We start from the raw sequence: 18,903 nt of genomic DNA, 5'->3' as shown, positions 1-18,903 counted from the left end.
CAACAAAAATGATGTATGGCTTGGAGAGAAGGAGAATAACAGTCTATAAATATTTGAAAGGTAATATAAAAGAGGGAGAGAGATTATTTATAGCAACGGAGAGGAGTTTGACAGGCAGCAAAAGCTTGCATCTAGGAGCAAGGGAAAATTGGGTAGGACTGAAGAAACAGAGCATAGAAAGGGTGATTATGCAAAGAAATGTAATTCTCACATTAGTTTGTGTTGCCAGAAGCTGGCATGGCAGGAATAAGGGGTGTTTCTCAAACTGAGGATCCATGCACGACTGTGAATAATGTTTTCTGATTCCTAAGTGTAAAGGGAGAAAACAGGCAGTGCTTTATCCTTTGCCGCCTGGGTGTGTAATCTGTTGAATTCCCAACTCTGGCATCATGTTTTCAAAGGAGATAATAATGATTACAGTACTGTGAGCCCTCATTTACTGAGTGTCTGCCTCATGCCAGGTATGGTCTTAGCTGCTTTGTTATTTATATTCTCATTTAATCTCTACAACAACTTTGTAAAATAGGAACTATTTTTTCTACTTATAAAGAAACAGATTCAATACCATGCTTAAGGTCACACATATTTTAAGTAGTGGAGTTGGGATTCCAGCCTGAGCCTAACTCGCAGCCCATGCTCATGGCCTGTACTGAGCTCCCTTACTCTGGTCATGATAGTAATTTGGGACGCACTAGGTAGCCGGGTTACTAAGCTAGGTGAGCAGTTTATATCCAGGTACAATGGTAAGCAAGATAGTTGATGTCCAGAGCTTCTCTCTTTTTTTTTTTTTTGGCTTGAGATGTATTTTCTCAGTAAGTGCTACATTATTAATATACTACATCTTCTCATTTTGTATTTTCAGTTATTCCATAGGCTTTAACCAGCCTCACAGTTATATGGTGATGTGTAGAATCCCTGGTAAGAAAGAAAATTTGATAAATCAGGCATTACCCCTGATCTTAAATGCGAGTTGTAGTGGTCATTCCTTGTCAGTACTATGTATTTTCTTGACTTTCTGACTCTGATATTAAATGGCATCCAATGTATTTGCTAAACAAACAAACAAAAATACAGAGAATTAACTACTCAGAATCAGGGTGAAGAGCTAGTTTTTCCCATCAGTGCAAGAAGACACTAGACCTGGACTCAAGACCTGAGTTTACTCAGGTCTCCGTGTTCCTCCGTGTATAGGGCACCTTTCTGAGCTACAGCCAGCTCTTTTCAGGTGGCAGCCTCATCGAGTTTTTCTTGGTAGCCACTGAAAATGTATGTAAATGACAGATTATTCCACCAGTGAGACGTTACAGTTAAAAGTTAACATCGTTCATGTGAGCAGCTCTTGACTCTGCTGTTCTTGGTTAAAATCTAGGATAATTAATAAGCGTTGAGGCTTTGGGAGAAGTTGACCTTATTCAAAGGGGGCAGATCAGATTTTTTTGGCGGGTGATAAAGTGTCAAGTGAGTTTCAGAGATACCCTTTCTGCTAATTCCACAGCAGTTGCCTCTCCATTTGGCCCATGGGGCCATGGAATGCAGACCACACAGAGGCTCCTAGCCACAGATGGATGGCATGGAATCCAGAATATGGCTCAAGCCACCAGCATTTTTCGGTTGCATTCTTCACCTTGCCAGTTCTAGTCATGGTTCTGCACAGAAAGAAACAACCCTCCGGAGTTGTGTGCCTTTTGAAAATAAAGAGCTCTTTGCTTGCTGTACCCATGCTCTTCTCTCAGGAGCACCTCTAGTGAATTTCTCTCTGGAGCCATCCCTAGATGACTTTCACTGTAAACTGTAATGATTTTACCCTGGTCGTATTTCTCCCAAGGTCTCCTATCTCGGTTACTTGTAAAGCTACTCCTCCCCTCTCTTGTTCTCTTTGATCTTTTGTAATTGGCTTAAAGCTCTCCATATTTAATCTGCAGTGACTTTGTTTCTCCTCCCTATTTTGGTGTCTTCAGTCCCTGCAAATTTAATAATCTGTCGCTTACTATTTTCTTAGTTTTTCTTAGGGTGTTGTATTCCTGTTGTGCTATTTGTCTTTCCCCCTTGTCTACATATTTTTTATTTTCGTTATTAATGCATGTCTGCAGTCTGTATTTTGACTTGCAATAAATAAAGTCCTACACATTCTGAGTGGTTGTTGGGCTTCCTCGTTTCAGACTCACCTGAACCTAAGGTGAGTTACCTGCATATGGTAATGTTATGACAAAATGACCTTTCCTGCTTTAGAATGAAACCGTTGAGCACCCAGTTGGTCTAGAAGGAAGGAATGAATGAATGCAACATTTGAGTTTTTGAGAGCTTTCCCTCACAAGTTGGCTTCCTGGTACAAATGCCTGTGCCTGCTCAACTTGTATGGGAGAGCATCTGTCACCGCCTCTGTGGTTGACTTTTTGGTGAGTCTTTCCCTGACAGCATCCGCAGCGGTCTTTTCAGTAAGTTCAGCTCTTTAGCTCTGAAATCCTTTTAGTTCCAGCCCTGTAGTTTCTGCTCAGGTCAACTTTACTGCTACTTCTGGGCTGGGTCTAGTCCAGGGACAGAAGACAAGCCTCAGGTGAGTCTCCAGGCTCTGCCTGTGTTGCTGTCTCCTTTCTGGGTGTGGGGAGTGGGGGCAGACAATTTCATCTCAAAACTGGTGTGTTCATAGGAGTATATGCTTTTTGTTGGCTGGGTTCAGATAATTGCTCTTGCTTTATTGTTGAGTAGAAGACATCTTTATTCTCTGACTTGTCAGTCCTGTATTGGTTTTGTGATGGAATAAACCTTGAGAAGCACGAATGAGGCTGGTGGTTGACGCAGCCTCTGATGATACCCGGTGCTGCCCACAGAGTTGGCTGACTGCTTTGCCGCAGATATGGGCCCCCTGTTCTACAGTTTATGTAGTCCTCCTACCATGCCATGGGCTGTACCCACGCAGAGAGTTCCTGCTTCTGTATTTATTTGGAGAATTGCCAAATGGTTTTGATACCGGTGACCTTTCTGTGCAATGCAGTTTCTGAGAGCATGTTAGATTTCCAGAGACCCAGATGGACAAAATCTGCACAACACAGGTCCTGGATCTGGAAGATGAAGATGCACATGATGCCAGAGTGACTGTAGGTGTAAGGAGTTGGTCACTGATACAGCTGGTTCACTCATGCTGTCTCTTAGTTGTCATGATAACATTTTGGTTGACAGGCCCAGATTGGCTATTAGTCATCATTTATTTCAGATGAGATTTTATTTTATTTGCAGTTAGGATGTTGATTGATACATAGATGTACACACGTTATGTAGACACACACGTGTGTATACATATGTATGACACACATATATGTATATATCCCAAGTTTTCAGAGCCCTCATGGCCCTTCAGCTGTTGGCTTCTGCCAGTCTCAGAAGCCATGGGTTTCTGCCTCTCACCCCTCAGGAAAGGCATTGTCTCAGTTGAAGCCTCACTTGGGAGACCTGGTTGGCAGAGTTTTCTCTGACTATACAGGGGCTGGGGATTCGGGTTCTGACCCCTGCATGGGGAGGCAGGCACCATCACAAGTTTGACACTTTTTGCTGTGCCTTCTTATCCCTGTGGTCAGTGACATGTTTGGTGGAGCAGTTAACTGTGAAGAGACGGCAGAGCTTGGGGGCAGTCACTTTACTTGGTATATAGTGGCTTGTGTACCTGGTTTGAGATCAGCTCCACACAGTTGTGTTGGCGGCAGCTGGCCACGAGGCCACAGCAGTAGAGCTGAACCAGGACCCCAGGGCTGGAGCAAGCTGCTCCAGGGATGAGTTAGAAGAGCCACAGGTCAGGGGTTTTGGCTATGACGTGCCCTTGAACCAAATCATCAATCTCAGCCCCTGCCCGGCCTGACATCTCCCCGTGGAAAGGTCATCTCCCTGACCTCTGTATGTGGAGTCTGTCTTGACTTTGGTGTTTGATGCACCTTCAGGCCAGCATGTGAATACTTAGTGGTCATTTGTATTTTTCTTCAGGAAATGGTCAGTAGCAACAGATGTCTTAGCTGAAGGTATTCATTGATCACATCTAAGTGGCTTCCTTTTCCCTCAGTGACACAGCCTGGTGGTGAATTATGAGGTGTCATGGGGTCCTGCTGTCAACTGCATACACATCCTTAGACTTGCCACTTGAGCTTCTCCAGGTATTAAAACGAAGGATAACATTTCCTTCCTATACCTTCCCTGTTGTCAGATTTGCTGCAAAATGTTAGGTTTAATTCTCTGTGGTTCCCCTATCTGGCTTTGGTAAAATTCATGGTTGAAAGGTTGGACAAATATTTATTTTTAGAGTCTCTTTCTTTTTATTTCAGAGGAGTTTTATTGAAAAGGAAGGAAAGACAGAATGAAAATCAGAACGGCACAGTTGAAGGGTTGTATCCATTGTGGAGATTCTGTGGATGATCTTGGGTGCAGTTGTAGTTAGTGACCATTACAAAGATGGGGAGGCTTCCTTCCTAGCTTTTTGTGCATGAAAGTTATAATCCTAGAGTATGTCTCACACCCTCACACCTGAGTGTTGCAGCAGAAAAGACATAGAAATGCCAGAGATGGTGGAGTATTTTGGCATCTGCATGTACAGCCAGTAATCCCCCACCCCTCTCCTCTTTCCCTGCTAATGTTGAAAAGTGAGGTAAATATAAGGTGACATTTTGGGCTGTGTCACCAAATGTCAGTTCTAGAATTAATACTTTAAATGCACCTGGAATCCCCAAATATCATCTTAATCACTGATTTGAACATAGTTCCTCCTCCTACTCAAAAAACACTGGAAGTGGGAACATATATATTGAATTAAAATTTTAGGTTTCACCCTGTCTGTCTCTCCACCCTCCACTATCTCCACCTTCTCCCAGTAGTCTTTAAAAAGCATGATACAATCAAGCAGCCAAATTCAAGAGAAGGGAGGATAAAGGACTCTAGATAATTCCCAGTTTGGGTTTATCAGCCCCAACATAATGAAGAGTTGATTGTGCTTTATTTTCTTGTTATTTGAGGGGAGGGAAAACTCCATGGAGGTGGGAAAGGGACATCTGGAGGGGATCTGAATGTTCGTGATTTGAGATAGGTTTGCCTGTAAAAGGGTCTTGTGTCGGCTTTGGAATATACCATTCAGTGTACGGAGGGTCAGTAAAAGTTCCTTCACAGATTTGGTAAGAGGGAGCAGTTAACTGTACCCGCCTGCAGCCCTGGAGGTCGTAGACCATGCCAGGAGAAATAATTACACATGGTAATGGGCAATTACAGATAATGGCCTTCTGGGGGTGGCAGAGAATACACAGCCCCACAGCCTGCCTGGAATGAACATTGAATAGCACACTAACTTTATAGCGAGCTAAAAGTTCAGTCCTGGAATGGCAGCAGTCCCCCCAAATAAATAAAATCCCCGTCTTATTTAAGGGAAGCACCGTAGTTGCTAAGCTTCTCAAAAGCAGAATTCGATACATGAAGAGATGGGCCTGGCAGAAGGGAAGGCAGGTCAGCAGTTCTCCACCTGCTGGTTTTGTCTCATTCAGTAGAGATGCTACCCGCTCGTAGCAGGTACACAAGTGGAGGGGTTGTTTGCTTTCCAGGTGCCAGGTTTGTGTCTGACGTTTGATATAGCCCTGTCATGACTGCCTTGTGGGAGAAACAGGCTGTTCCACGTTTCCTGATTATGACTTAGGGGAGTGATACCACACTGACTGCACTCAAGGCTACTGTCTGACCTCAGAGAGGGCAGGAGCCCAGGACTCTGCTCCTTTCCAAGTTCATTTGTGCTCAGGAAGCCCCGCTGGGTGCAGCCCGGCCCTCCTGGGGTCCCTGAAGATGAGCGTTGAGAGCAAGGGTGCTTTTCTCGGGCAGACTACATGGTGGCCAAGAGATGCTCTCAATGTGTTGTGATTGTGGTAACAACAACAGCTAACGTTTATCAAGCACTGAGCCTTTCTCTGCACTCTGTGGTGTAAGTAGCAGTGTTCACCCATGTTATGTGTTTTGTATAGGCTAAGTTACTGATGCAAGGTCCCAGGCTGTGGATTCCAGATCTGATCAAAAGTTGGACCTGAGAGCCTGGTTCGGTGCTCTCAGCCCAAAGCTCTGCTGCCTGCTGCCCCACGTGGTGGTGAATGGCTGTGTCACTCAAAGAAATATCCCCAGTTAAGGTGTAAAGTGAAGTGCGCCCAGTTGGGCCTTTCCTGCTTGCTGACTGCTATCTAAGCAGCTCAGGAGGAGGCACTGATTCCAGTTGCTCTGAAATCCATCCTCCTGTGATATGGAGGTTCTCAAAATTCTTAGACTCTTAAAAAATTCTCAAGGACATTCAAAGAGGTTTTGTTTATGAGCTTTTGTTTATGTGGATTATATCTAGTGATATTTATTGAATTAGAAACTAAAACTCAAAAACCAAGAATACATTTGTTAATTCTTTTAAAATTAATATAAGTAACATTTTAATGAAAAATAACTATTTTCCAAAGCAGATTAGTGAGGGAGGGTGGTCTTGTTCACATATTTACAAATATCTTTTATATGTCTGGCTTATTAATAGAACACAGCTGGATTGCCATATGTATTTAGTTCAATCTGTTGTTTTGATTGAAATACATTAGGACAGTTCAGCTTCGCATAAATAAATAGTTGGAAAAGGGAGAAAAGTGTTTGAATAACCTTTTGAGATCACTGTGACTATTCTTTGATACTAGACCAAAACTTGACAAGTGATAATTTCTTAAAGATTAGTTGCAGTGTAGATCTGAAGCCATGCTAATGAGTTTTCTGTACTCAGTTAAATTAAAATCCATCTTACACTGTAAATGGATATGTCAACCATGCATTATTTTGTAGTGTCATGCATTGGTCATTTGGAAAATATTAGTTCACTGAATTATACAGATCTCCCAAATGTTGACATTTTTATTGCAAAGTATCAGAAAATCCCACTCCTTAAATATTACTGTTGATTTTTGTCAAAAGAGCCTTTAAGTTTGGGAAGCTGTCAGTGGAAAATGTTGGATGTAAGTTTTCCAGAGTTCTGAGTTTTACTTGAAAACTCAACATTTTGGCAATAAATACTGCCAGTTGTTTTCCTTGAAGTGATAGGCTCACTTTTTTTCATTTTAAAGAAAATGTCTGCCAAATACCCAAGTCTCAGTAACCGTAGTTTGTCATCAGTCATTCTTCCAAGTAAATGATGTTTCATTAAAAAAAAAAAAGCAGTGAGCATGGCTCTTCTTTCAAACATCTGCACAAGACCGTTTTCCAAGGACAGCATTATTGCAAAACAGGAGAAGTGCTTTATGAGTCCTTCCCACCTGGTCACACTACATGAAGAAGATGCCCTGAAAGGTAGAGATTTAATCATTTTTTTCCTGTTTCATCAAGGGCATCTTAAGCAAAATTGACATAGTAATTTAAAAGTACTTTATTTCATAGCAATGAAGAATACAGTAACTCTCAGTACAGCTTGGTGGGACTGCCTTGATTACTGCTAAGAAACTAGGAGTTTCCCCACCATTGTTTCTGCATCATCAGTGCAACTGTCAACACAGTAAAAAAAGGCCAATAATAGCTTTACATTATTGTGGAAATACTTTTGACTTCATGGATCCTTGAAAAGGAGGCGTGGGCAGGGGATCTCAACTGTGTTTTTGGAGCTGCCACTGTATGTGTGAGGATGGGAACGCTTGGCACTAAAACACCCTCCCCAATGGGTTTGAGACAGTTATCGCCTGCTGGTGCTGCCATCACCTTGGGGCTCTGATGCCTGGGTCCCCAGCCTGGGGGTGTGGCCTGGTCCTGAGGGTTTTACCCTTCCACCTTCCCTGTGCAGCCCCAGGAAAGAGCTGCTGGCTTGGAGGCAGATTCCATTCCTGGGACCCAGTTCTTCTTAGCAGTTGGTTAAGGTGCTGTTTTTGATGGCTTGAAACATTCAGTAGTTTGAGCATTCTTTGGCATTGCCTTTCTTTGGGATTGGAATGAAAACTGACCTTTTCCAGTCCTGTGGCCACTGCTGAGCTTTCCAGATTTGCTGGCATATCGAGTGCAGCACTTTCACAGCATCATCTTTGAAATAGCTCAACTGGAATTCCATCACCTCCACTAGTGTTGTTTGTAGTGATGCTTTCTAAAGCCCACTTGACTTCACATTCCAGGATGTCTGGCTCTAGGTGATTGATCACACCATCCTGATTATCTGGGCCGTGAAGATCTTTTTTGTACAGTTCTTCTGTGGATTCTTGCCACCTCTTCTTAATATCTTCTGCTTCTGTTAGGTCCATACCATTTCTGTCCTTTATCGAGCCCATCTTTGCATGAAATGTTCCCTCGGTATCTCTAATTTTCTTGAAGAGATCTCTGCTGCTGCTGCTAAGTCGCTTCAGTCGTGTCCGACTCTGTGCGACCCCATAGACAGCAGCCCACCAGGCTCCGCCATTCCTGGGATTCTCCAGGCAAGAATACTGGAGTGGGTTGCCATTTCCTTCTTCAGTGCATGAACGGGAAAAGTGAAAGTGAAGTTGCTCAGTCTTGTCTGACTCTTCGCGACCCCATGGACTGCAGACTACCAGGCTCCTCCGTCCATGGGATTTTCCAGGCAAGAGTACTGGAGTGGGGTGCCATCGCCTTCTCCAACAAGAGAGATCTCTAGGCTTTCCCAGTTCTATTGTTTTCCTCTGTTTCTTTGCATTGATCACTGAGGAAGGCTTTCTTATCTCTCCTTGCTATTCTTTGGAACTCTGCATTCAGACGGGAATATCTTTCCTTTTCTCCTTTGCTTTTTGCTTCTCTTCTTTTCCCAGCTATTTGTAAGGCCTCCTCAGACAGCCATTTTGCTTTTTTGCATTTCTCTTCCATGGGGATGGTCTTGATCCCTGTCTCCTGTACAATGTCACGAACCTCTGTCCATAGTTCATCAGGCACTCTGTCTATCAGATCTAGTCCCTTAAATCTATTTGTCACCTCCACTGTATAATCATAAGGTATTTGATTTAGGTCATACCTGAATGGTCTAGTGGTTTTCCCTACTTTCTTCAATTTAAGTCTGAATTTGGCAATAAGGAGTTCATGATCTGAGCCACAATCTGCTCCCGGTCTTGTTTTTGCTGACTGTATAGAGCTGCTCCATCTTTGGCTGCAAAGAATATAATCAATCTGATTTCGGTGTTGACCATCTGGTGATGTCCATGTGTAGAGTCTTCTCTTGTGTTGTTGGAAGAGGGTGTTTGCTATGATTGGCCTTGAGCAAACTGAAAAAAACTGATACCCCTCTGTTTAGCACCTTTCCCACTGAGAAAAAGACCCTGATATGTGAAGCTCCTGCATTTTAAACTGTTGGAATACAGTTCAGAGCAGACCTTTTCTGCGGAGACCTAAATATGTGGACACGGTCAGTCAAAAATGCTCCTGATTTAAAATTTTCTTAGTGTGAGAAATATTAAAAAGACTGGACAAAGGGGTTCCCTGTAAGATAGCTCTGAGAAGAGAGACCTGGGTGGAGAGGAAACTCACTGGGCACCTTCCCTCTTCTTCCCTCCTCCACTCCCGCACGAGCCCTGCTGCTGGCCTGTTTGTGGCCCTGCCGCCGCCTCCGGTGTGTCAGGCAGTGCAGACAGAGCCTCAGACTGTCTGGCCTTCAGAGAGACCACCTCTTTCTTGGCCATGACATACGCTTTCATGGCTATGAGACATGTTCATGGCCACGAGACATTAACACCAGAGACATGGCATTTCCTCCATATCTGACTCCCCTGTAGGGTGAACCATCTCCCGGGGCATCCGGGGGATCCTGCAGCACCCCACAGAGGGGCGGAGGCAGGGAACAGGGCACAGAAACCGTGACTGGGAGAACTAGCAGGTGCCGGTGTGTGAGGTGGGGACTGCCGCCGCACCACCAGCTGCTCCCTAGGACCACATAGCCAGGCCTGCACTTGACGTGTCTGTCTTTTCAGATCCAGTTAGGACTTTTCCTGGGAGGAGAGTCTGAACTCCGTTAAATGTTCAGTTACAGAACTCTGTGCTGTTCGGCAGCGCCCTTGTTCTCATCCTGTTGGGACCCTGTGCTCCTCCTGCTCTGCTCTCCAGACTGCTCTGACATCCCAGATACTTTTCTTTGCTTGGAATTCCTTTCTCTCACCTTCACTCTCTCCTCCTTTGTTTAAAAATGTCTTCTACTATGGAAACCTCTGATCTCTGAAATTCTGCCTTGCACTCTTCTCTACACAGAGAGGAAACTCCTAGAGGACAGGGCTGGCTTTTGCTTAGATTCTGGGCCTCCCCACCCAGCACTTAGAGCTGCTGCACACAGTGGGTGTGCTTGTTCCTCACAGAGCTTCTCAGTGGCCCCAGTGGCCTCAGGCGTGTTTCAAATGTGGCAGCTTTCTTGGAAGCAGAATTCCCCCTCCCTCTTTGTATTCTCTCTCCCCACTCTCCTGCTTGGTTCCTTTGATCTGGTCTTGACCAACAGTCCCCCCCCCATTTCCCTGCCCCCCCCCCATCCCTTTGCATCCCACATTGACATTGACATTTCACAGGCCTTTGAACCAAGCCTGCTCCTGGCTTCAAAGACCAACTTCAGGTTCACTTTATTATGCAATGCTTTCACTCTACAAAGAAAAGTGACCTTGACAGATTCCTCCAGGACCAAATGACCAAAAAAAACCACAAAAAAACATTCCTTGGGAAAGAGAAGTGGGCTGTAGCGTCTTCCCTGTCCTGTGGACAAGAGTGCCGTTAGTGAGCCGGCATCGGCAGAACTTGTGCTTTGAAGGCTGGATTTTACCTCGCCCTCCTGGCCACATAGTTGCTGTGCTTTCCCAGAGCCTTGGTCAGTCTCTCCTGTGTGTGTGTCTGTCTTGGAACCTCCCCTTATGGTTGGGCTCTCCAGCATCAAAGACTAGATCCTTTGTCTCTCTAAGTGCTGGACAGGTTGCCTCACACACACAGGTGCTCAGTAAATTTACTGCTCTGAACATGAGTAGCAGGGAAAGGTGGCAGGTATGGTGATGCCCCTTGTCCACTGTCACAGTCACCACTTAATGGTGGGAACAGTAGGCCCGCTGCCGTCTCAGTCATCTGGCTTCTGTACCAGCTCTGCTTTAGCTCAGAAAATCCACCCATTCCCTTGATTGCGTTGTGCGCTTTCCTTCTTGGAGTTGGATGAGTGCTCAGAGGGCCCAGGCCTTCCCTTGTGGCTCAGCTGGTAAAGAGACCAGGGTTCGATCCCTTCATTGGAGAGATCCCCTGGAGAAGGGAAAGGCTACCCACTCCAGTACTCTGGCCTGGATAATTCCATGGACTGTATATGTATAGTCTAAGGGGTTGCAAAGAGTCTGACATGACTGAGCAACTTTCACTTTCAGAGGGCCCAGGCATCAGCTCACCGACCAACTTTTCTTCCCTGTGTAGCAGTGTCAGGAGCTGATTAGTTTGGACATTGGGTTGCCTTGTGGAAAAGACTGCTAAAAACAGGGAGCTGAGGACCCAGGTGGCTCAGTGGTAAAGAATCCACCTGTCAGTATAGGAGATGCAGGAGACACAGGTTTGATCCCTGGGTTGGGAAGATCCCCTGGAGGAGGAAATGGCTACCCACTCCAGTATTCCTGCCTGGAAAATCTCATAGACAGAGAAGCCTGAAGGGCTACAGTTAATGGGGCTGCAAAGAGTTGGCAGGGGGAAGCCTTATTGTTCCATGTTGTTCCAGCAAGCGGCACCCTGCTGTCTCCTCCAGATTCTATGACATGTCATCAAACAACTTTGTCTTTTCTTAAGACCTAATGTTCCTTAAAAAAAAAAAAAAAAATGGAGCAACAACTTGTACTTCTGCTGTACCTTCTACCACTCAGCACATGAAAGTGGCTGGCAGGTAATTTTGAAATCATAGACTTAGCAGTGCACAATTCTGCTTGGTTGGTAACTCTTAAAACCAGAAGCTCAGTAGGACAAGCACCACACAAGGGATGGGATTGTAAAGAAAAATAAAACCCAGTATACATAAATCCACCACTTATGTGAGATGGCTGTGAATCATAAACTTTGGTTTCCTTTGTGATCTTTCATACAGAAAATGGTGGGGTTTGGTTTTGTCTTTGAAAAGGGAGTATGGCTCCAGATTTGAACATAAAGGACTCAAAGTGCAACAACTCTGGAAATCTTGACACTAGCCAAGAGTGGGAGAAAAAGCCTTCACACACCTTAAAATGAATTACTGGTTAACTACCATTAATATGCCATGGGCCCGGAGACCAGCATATAACACTGCAGGATCGATAAGGGTATATATCATGTGTGGGTATTGATCTTTCAGGAAGGAGTGAATCATATTTCATGCTGCATATGTTAGTGCAAAAAAAAAAGTAGCAGTGGGAATGGGAAGCCTTATCAAAGAACTGGATGTGTGGATGGTAGATAAATATACAGCGCTGTAAATGGGAGCAATGCAGTGAGAAGACATCAGGTCTGTAGGCAGCCTGTCTGCAGCATCTCTGTTGGCCGATTGCTGCTGGTCATTTTTCCAGAAGACGTGCTTCACCAGGCCTGCTTGCTTTCCTAGCTGTAGAATCCACACCTGCTGATCTTTCTTCCTTACAGCACACATTAGGACTCTACCAGTCATAAGTAACAACACTTAAGACAACTGGCTTCATGCTTTCATGTTTGCATCTTGGCAGAAGACATAGGGGTTGATAATTCCTATAAAGCACCACTGGTTAAGGAAACGACCCCATTTTCTTGAAACAAGGCCATTGTGTTGTCTATTATTATGAATACAGTTGGTAAGTCACCTTGGCCAGTTTGTATTCTAGAATAACAAAGAGGGAGATCAGCTTAAGAGTTTTCAGCAGACTCAGATATTTCTTTCTCAGTATACTGCTCTGGCCTTCGCAGTTAGTCAGAGTGGCTGTGCAGTTTCCAGTCCCTGTCACAGTGTGTGTGTGACAGGATGAAGTCACAGCCGCAGTCAGGGGGCCTGATACAAATCAGTGCATTCAGCTCGGGTGTATAGAGCCAACTGTCAACGTTTACTGCTTTTTTTATTTCTTTCTGAGATTTAGAAAATAGGAGTAGCCTGTTACGAGTTTGTACAAGGAACACCACTCTTTGAATATATATACATACATGTGTATACATACATACCATTTCAAATTTTGTATGCTTAGTTTGTACATTTTGTGGCTTATAAATTGGGAATCTTTCGTGTTTATCATCAATTATTAGTGACACTTAGCCTGACTCACTAGCGTGACTTTGAAAACATCTCAGGGGTGAAGGACTGTCTGTGGTAACTCTGGAGAATTCTGCTGTAACCAGGTTGGAGAGATGGCATATCCTGTTGTGTTCTTACCCTGGGCGAGGGCTGCACATTCCTTCTTGGGCTGGCGTGAGTAAAGCTCCACTCAGCAGTGGAGCAAGGATCTGAAGGGGATCTGGGGGTATCTCTGGTCCTTGGGTGACAGGTTGTTAGTAGTGTGACCGAGTTGTTTGAAGGGAGTTCCCACAACAGCAGACATGCCAGTGTTCTTCATGTGGTTCCTTTTTCCTGTTACCGCAGCTTCCCTGTGCAACCTTTTAGTTACCTCTTCAGGTCTGGAGTGTTTAAAAGAGTCTTACCCGTTTTGGTCTATAGACCATGTACACATACATACACAGAAGAGACTATTCTAGCCTAATCTGTTCTTCTACCTCCTTGTTTTGAATTCATCTTTTGTGCTTGGACCAGATTAACTTTCCTAAAACATTTTTATGTTATTCCTTTGCTCTAAAAGGACTTCCCTTGTGGCTCTGATGCTGTAGTATCCACCTGCAATGTGGGAGACCTGGGTTCTGATCCCTGTGTTGGGAACATCCCCTGGAGGAGGGCATGGCAACCCACTCCTTGAAGGCAACCCTTGCAAGTATTCTTGCATGGAGAATTTCATGGACAGAGGAGTCGGGCAGCCTACAGTCCATGAGGTTGCAAAGACTTGGACATGACTGAGCGACTAAGCACAGCTTGCTCTGAAAACTGATCAACTCCTTGGAACTTGAGGGGCAGTCATAAGCCCTTGTCTGGATTCACAGACACGGCCTTCCACAGTTTGTCCCTAAGTAACTTTCCAGCCTCAGCATCTCTTGTCCCCTGACACGAATGCTGCCCTCCAGCCAGGCTTATCTGGTCAGTGTCCCTGGAAAAGGACATGTCTTGCCCTTTTCCTCTTTCATGATCATGTTGACACTGTTCTCTCTTGATTGCCTCCCTGCCCCCACCATCTCTGAATCACCTCCATCTTTGCTGATGGTGACGTCTGCCTATACTGTCATCGTGGCCATTGGATTATTGGTTTGTAGGATTCTTGGTCTAACACATAACTTTCCCAAATAGATAACTCACTCTTAAGAAGAAATGAAACATTTTGAATATTTCTTTGTGCCTTTTGCAACACCTGGACATGGTTGTTATGTGATAACTAATGAAAAAATCAAATATAAGTACCAGAATACACCTTAAGGTCAAAAATAAATGATTTCTGCACTGCCTGCTCCTCTTGATAATCCAGAAGCCTGATGAGGAATAGTATAGTTTGTCAAAGCCCTGGTGTGGGCCATGAAAGTTAGAGCTATCTGGCAGCAGTAGACACAGAACACCTACAGCTTGTGATTCAAGCTCTGCAGTGATTTCTGTAGTAGCCCAACTTCTCTATTCAGTGGAATTAATTTGTATGCTCTCATTTGATAGCCAGTCAGCACTGTCACAATAATCCAGTTAGGAGTCACTGTTTTTTTAGGGAAGTTTATAGAGCAGTTGCGGCTTCCCAGGTGGCTCAGTGGTAAAGAAGCCACCTGTCAAGCAGGACACTCGGGTTCAGTCCCAGGGTTGGGAAGATCCCCTGGAGGAGGGCATGGCAACCCACTCCAGTATTCTTGCCTAGAGAATCCTATGGACAAAGGAACCTGGCGGGATGTGGTCCATGGTGGGGTCATAAAAGAGTCAGACACGACTTAGTGACTAAACAACAACAGCACCGTCACATTCATCCAGTCAGGGATCACATTTTTTTAGGGAAATTTTATGGAGCAGTTGCTTTGAATCATGAGACCAGTGGTTCTTGAGCTTTTGAGTGTATCAGAACCTATTGAAGGCTTTGTTAAAACTCAGGATGCTTGGCCAGCCCTCAGAATTTCTGATTCTTTGGGTCTGGGGTGGGTCTGAGAATGTTCTTCTCTATAAGTTCCGAGGTGGTGCCTGTGTCGCTGACTCGAGGCCCACACTGAGCACCGCTGGATCAGACACATGTAGTTTCCTGGGTGTTTATTTCAGCCCTGGCAAATGCCCACCTACTGGTAATGTGCACATCAAGGCTGAGAAGCATGAAGCTGTTGTTTTAAGTAAAGTTTTAATTTAAATCTTTAAAATACAATTTGGTGGTTTATAAAATACAGAATTTGGTAGTTCCTTATGTCCCTGGCGTGGGTGCCCTTTCCCAGTGTTTTTTAAAATGTCACTTTTTAAGAGCGTTTAAACATTTTAAGTCTAAAATATTTAGGCATTTACTCTTATAAAGCTCAAGTGATTTTTATTATGTGAATATTGGTATGAATCAAAAGTTTTCCAACATATGTCTTAATTTATTCTTAAATCTCAGTATACTTTGAAAGAGGGAATAAAATATGATGAGTGGAAAGGTGATGGTGTTTTAATGAATTACTGTTGTCTGTAGCAAAACAAATCCTTTCTTTGATCTGCTGTAGCATTTTATTTGAGGTTTAGTCTGAAGTTTGCTGAAGCCATTCTTGTTACCTTGAGGACTATTACTGACAACATTTTGTTGCTGGATAAACTTAGGCCTGATTAAAGGTCCTGACTAGGGTTATGATGTAGAAATTCTTGAACCTGTGCCTTGATCTGAGTGTGCTGGTGTCTTTGGGTTTCTGTTTAATTCTTTACTTCCTATTATATTTTGTTTTCTTTATCAAGAAGCTTGGTTTTCAAGGGCAGGCCCTGGGGGTACCCAGTGTTTTTCACTCCAGAGATAGGGATGAGCATCTGAAATGCCTTCTTAAATGCCTATGAGATTGTGTATGGATGTCCCGCTAACGCTTATGACTGGATGGTAAGAATGTCATTTGTTCCTTTTTTTAAGTAACCATATCGTTTATCATTTTTTGCCAAACTTGTATTGATTTTAACAATAAAGTTTAACAGTAAAGACATGACATTGAAAACAAAAGAACTAGATACTGAAAACCACATATTTGCCACTAAACTGTGTTTAAAATAAGAGAAAGGACCGAGGGAAGTTCAGGAGGTGAGAAGGGCACGTGCCTTCTCCAGACTGGAGTAGAATAATGGGATTAGACCTTATCTCCTTAGTTGGGAAGATGAGGAGAGAGGAAGGCAAGAGATGTTGAGATGGTGGCCCTGGCGAAGCATCGCCAGGAGCCTGCGGTGAACGAGTTTGGTGTCCTAGCAGAGAAGAGACTTCAGTGCTGACTGTAAAATGAGGCTGTGAAAATACATTTTGTTGTAGCTCTCTCCCGAACCTTCCAGAGAGTGCACGTTTAGTTATGCCTTCCCCTCGTTCAGCCAGATGACACTTTCTGAGCACCTCCTCTGGACCACGTGTTACTAGTCTTGGGAATTTCTCTTCATGAACTTCCCCCTGCCTGCATGTGCTCAACCCTTCTCTGTGTTTTAAAAATGAAATAACATCTCATTACTCCTTGGGGCTTCTGGTCTCTTCTCATATTTATTTTGATGCTAGGCTACTTGGAAAAAAAAACCTGTCCATTGATCCTTGCTGCAGATCCTTACCCCCCTGTATCTGGCAGTGTGCTCAGCACGAGGATGCACAGGGAGCGGGGGTGGGGTGGGGTGGGGTGTGCCTCTCGCTGGGTGTCCCTTCCTACCAGAGAGAAGGCTCCTCACCATATTCACAGAGCTCGCTTGCTCTTTATCTCTTGCAGGCATTTTCTTCTCTCACTGTGCTAAAACCACAAGGCCCTAAAGGCCCAGCCGTCTGTGGAGCTTTTCCAGAACTAATTTTGCTTGATCTCCTAGCAGCGGTGGGCACAGTGGCCTGCCCTCCTTGGTCCCTGTCGACTTTGTCATCTGTGACATTACGTTCTCTCCTCTGTCCTCCAGGGTTCTGGCCTTGGTGCTCTTTTCTCCTTCCGTAACATACTCTTCCCTACACCTTCCTCCTGCTCTCCCCAGATGCAGTCCGCATCTCTGAATGGTGACTCCCAAATCTCAGCCTCTGCCATGAGTGCAATGCCAGGCTTCTCATCCTCACTAATCTCCCCATGTGTTTGCCCCCCGGGCCCTGTGACGAAGCAGAACTTACCCTCGGTCTCCGCTGCCGCCTGGGCCTCCTGCTCTTCCTCTTCTCCTGTGTCCCAGTTCTTGACGCCCCTTGGTCCTGAGTTCTGTTGCATCCTCCCCCCCCCACCCCGCCGGCCCCGGGTCCCTGGCACAGCCTTCCCCTGCTATTATTTGCAAGCTGTTGTGTCTCTCCCTGACTACTTCAGCGGCTCCCTGCCAGCTCTCCTGCCTCTGGCTTGTCTTCCCTTCACTTGTCTTGAGAACTGCTGTCCAGCTGAATCACCCCAAAGTGCAGCTCTGTGCTCCTTTGCTCAGAAACCCTCAGTGGTTTCCACCACACCCTGGTGAGAGCTGAGAGAGCCGTCTCAGGCTCCCCCTCGCCTATCTGCAGCCCACCTGTCACCCTGGCCCTCTCTTGCCCTTTTCACACCCAATTCTTCACCTCAAGGGCTGGTGCATCACCGCAAAGTCCCCCACATTTCCTGCCTCCATCCCTGTGTCCTTGATGCCCTGTCTTCGGTTTTCTCTTTTTCTTGTGCTCATGCTCAGTCATGTCTGACTCAAAGACACCATGGACTGTAGCCCGCCAGGCTCCTCTGTCCATAGGATTTCCCAGGCAAGAAGACTGAATCAGGTTGCCATTTCCTCCTCCAGGGGATCTTCCCGACCCAGGGATCAAACCCATGTCTCTTGCATCTCCTGCATTGGCAGGTAATTCTTTACCACTGAGCCACCAGGAAAACCTGTTTTTCTCATTTTCACCAATTTTCTATTCCTGTATTTATTTATTTGGATGTGCCAGATAATAGTTATGGCACATGGAATCTTTTAATTGCAGCATGTGAAATATTTAGTTGTGACATGCAAACTCTTAGTTGTGACATGTGGCATCTAGTTCCCTGACCAGGGATCAAACCTATGTCCCCTGCATTGGGAATATGGAATCTTAGCCACTGGGCCACCAGGGAAGTCCCCTGCTCCTCTTTTAAAGTGAAACTCAAGTGTAGTTTTTGTTTTTATTTAATGGCAGTCTCTATAGTTCCTTTCCTAGGCTGTGTGTCATCTTTCTAGCCTTTGAGATTGCATAAATGTTCATAGGTATTTCTGCATGAGAGTTCTTGTTATAGTTTGTAATCCCATCATTTATCATAAACTGTAGATTCCATGTGGGCAGGGGCAGCCTAATACCCTGTAACCATTTCAGGCACCTGGCCAACACTTAGAACATTGTTTAATAAAAAGTCGTTGGAGAGATGACTTAGGAGTCCATTCAGTTGTTGATTGGAATTGACGGTTTAACATCTAGACCCTGTGCTGCAAACTTCAGCCTGTGGGTCAGTTGGGCCTGTTGCCTGTATTGGTGAATAAAGTTTTATTGCAGTGCAAGCACCCAGCAGCCTGTACGTTCCACAACAGAATGGCCTCAAAGTCTAAAATAGACACTAACTGACCTTTTACAGAAGTTTGTCTCCCAGGTCTATACCATTATCCAGACTTGGGAAGGATAAAGAATGATCATTTGGAAGGAGGTGAAAGAAACCAGTGTTTGCTTAAACTCTTAGCCTCTTGCTTTGCCTTCAAACATACTGGTGTGGACAGACACATAGAAAAGGCATCTAGATTTATACTTTATT

At 44.8% G+C, this 18,903-nt stretch overlaps 1 protein-coding gene across 4 annotated transcripts in view; it reads left to right on the top strand.

The window, feature by feature from the left end:
- Positions 1-18,903, top strand: part of DMRT1 (doublesex and mab-3 related transcription factor 1) — a 97,772-nt gene that overhangs the window by 17,711 nt on the left and 61,158 nt on the right. The window lies entirely within an intron of this gene.

The sequence above is a fragment of the Giraffa tippelskirchi genome, chromosome 1 (genome assembly GCF_054371585.1).
Source record: "Giraffa tippelskirchi isolate mGirTip1 chromosome 1, T2T-mGirTip1v1.2.pri, whole genome shotgun sequence".
Lineage (NCBI taxonomy): Eukaryota > Metazoa > Chordata > Mammalia > Artiodactyla > Giraffidae > Giraffa > Giraffa tippelskirchi.
This window is presented reverse-complemented; position numbering and strand designations above follow the sequence as displayed.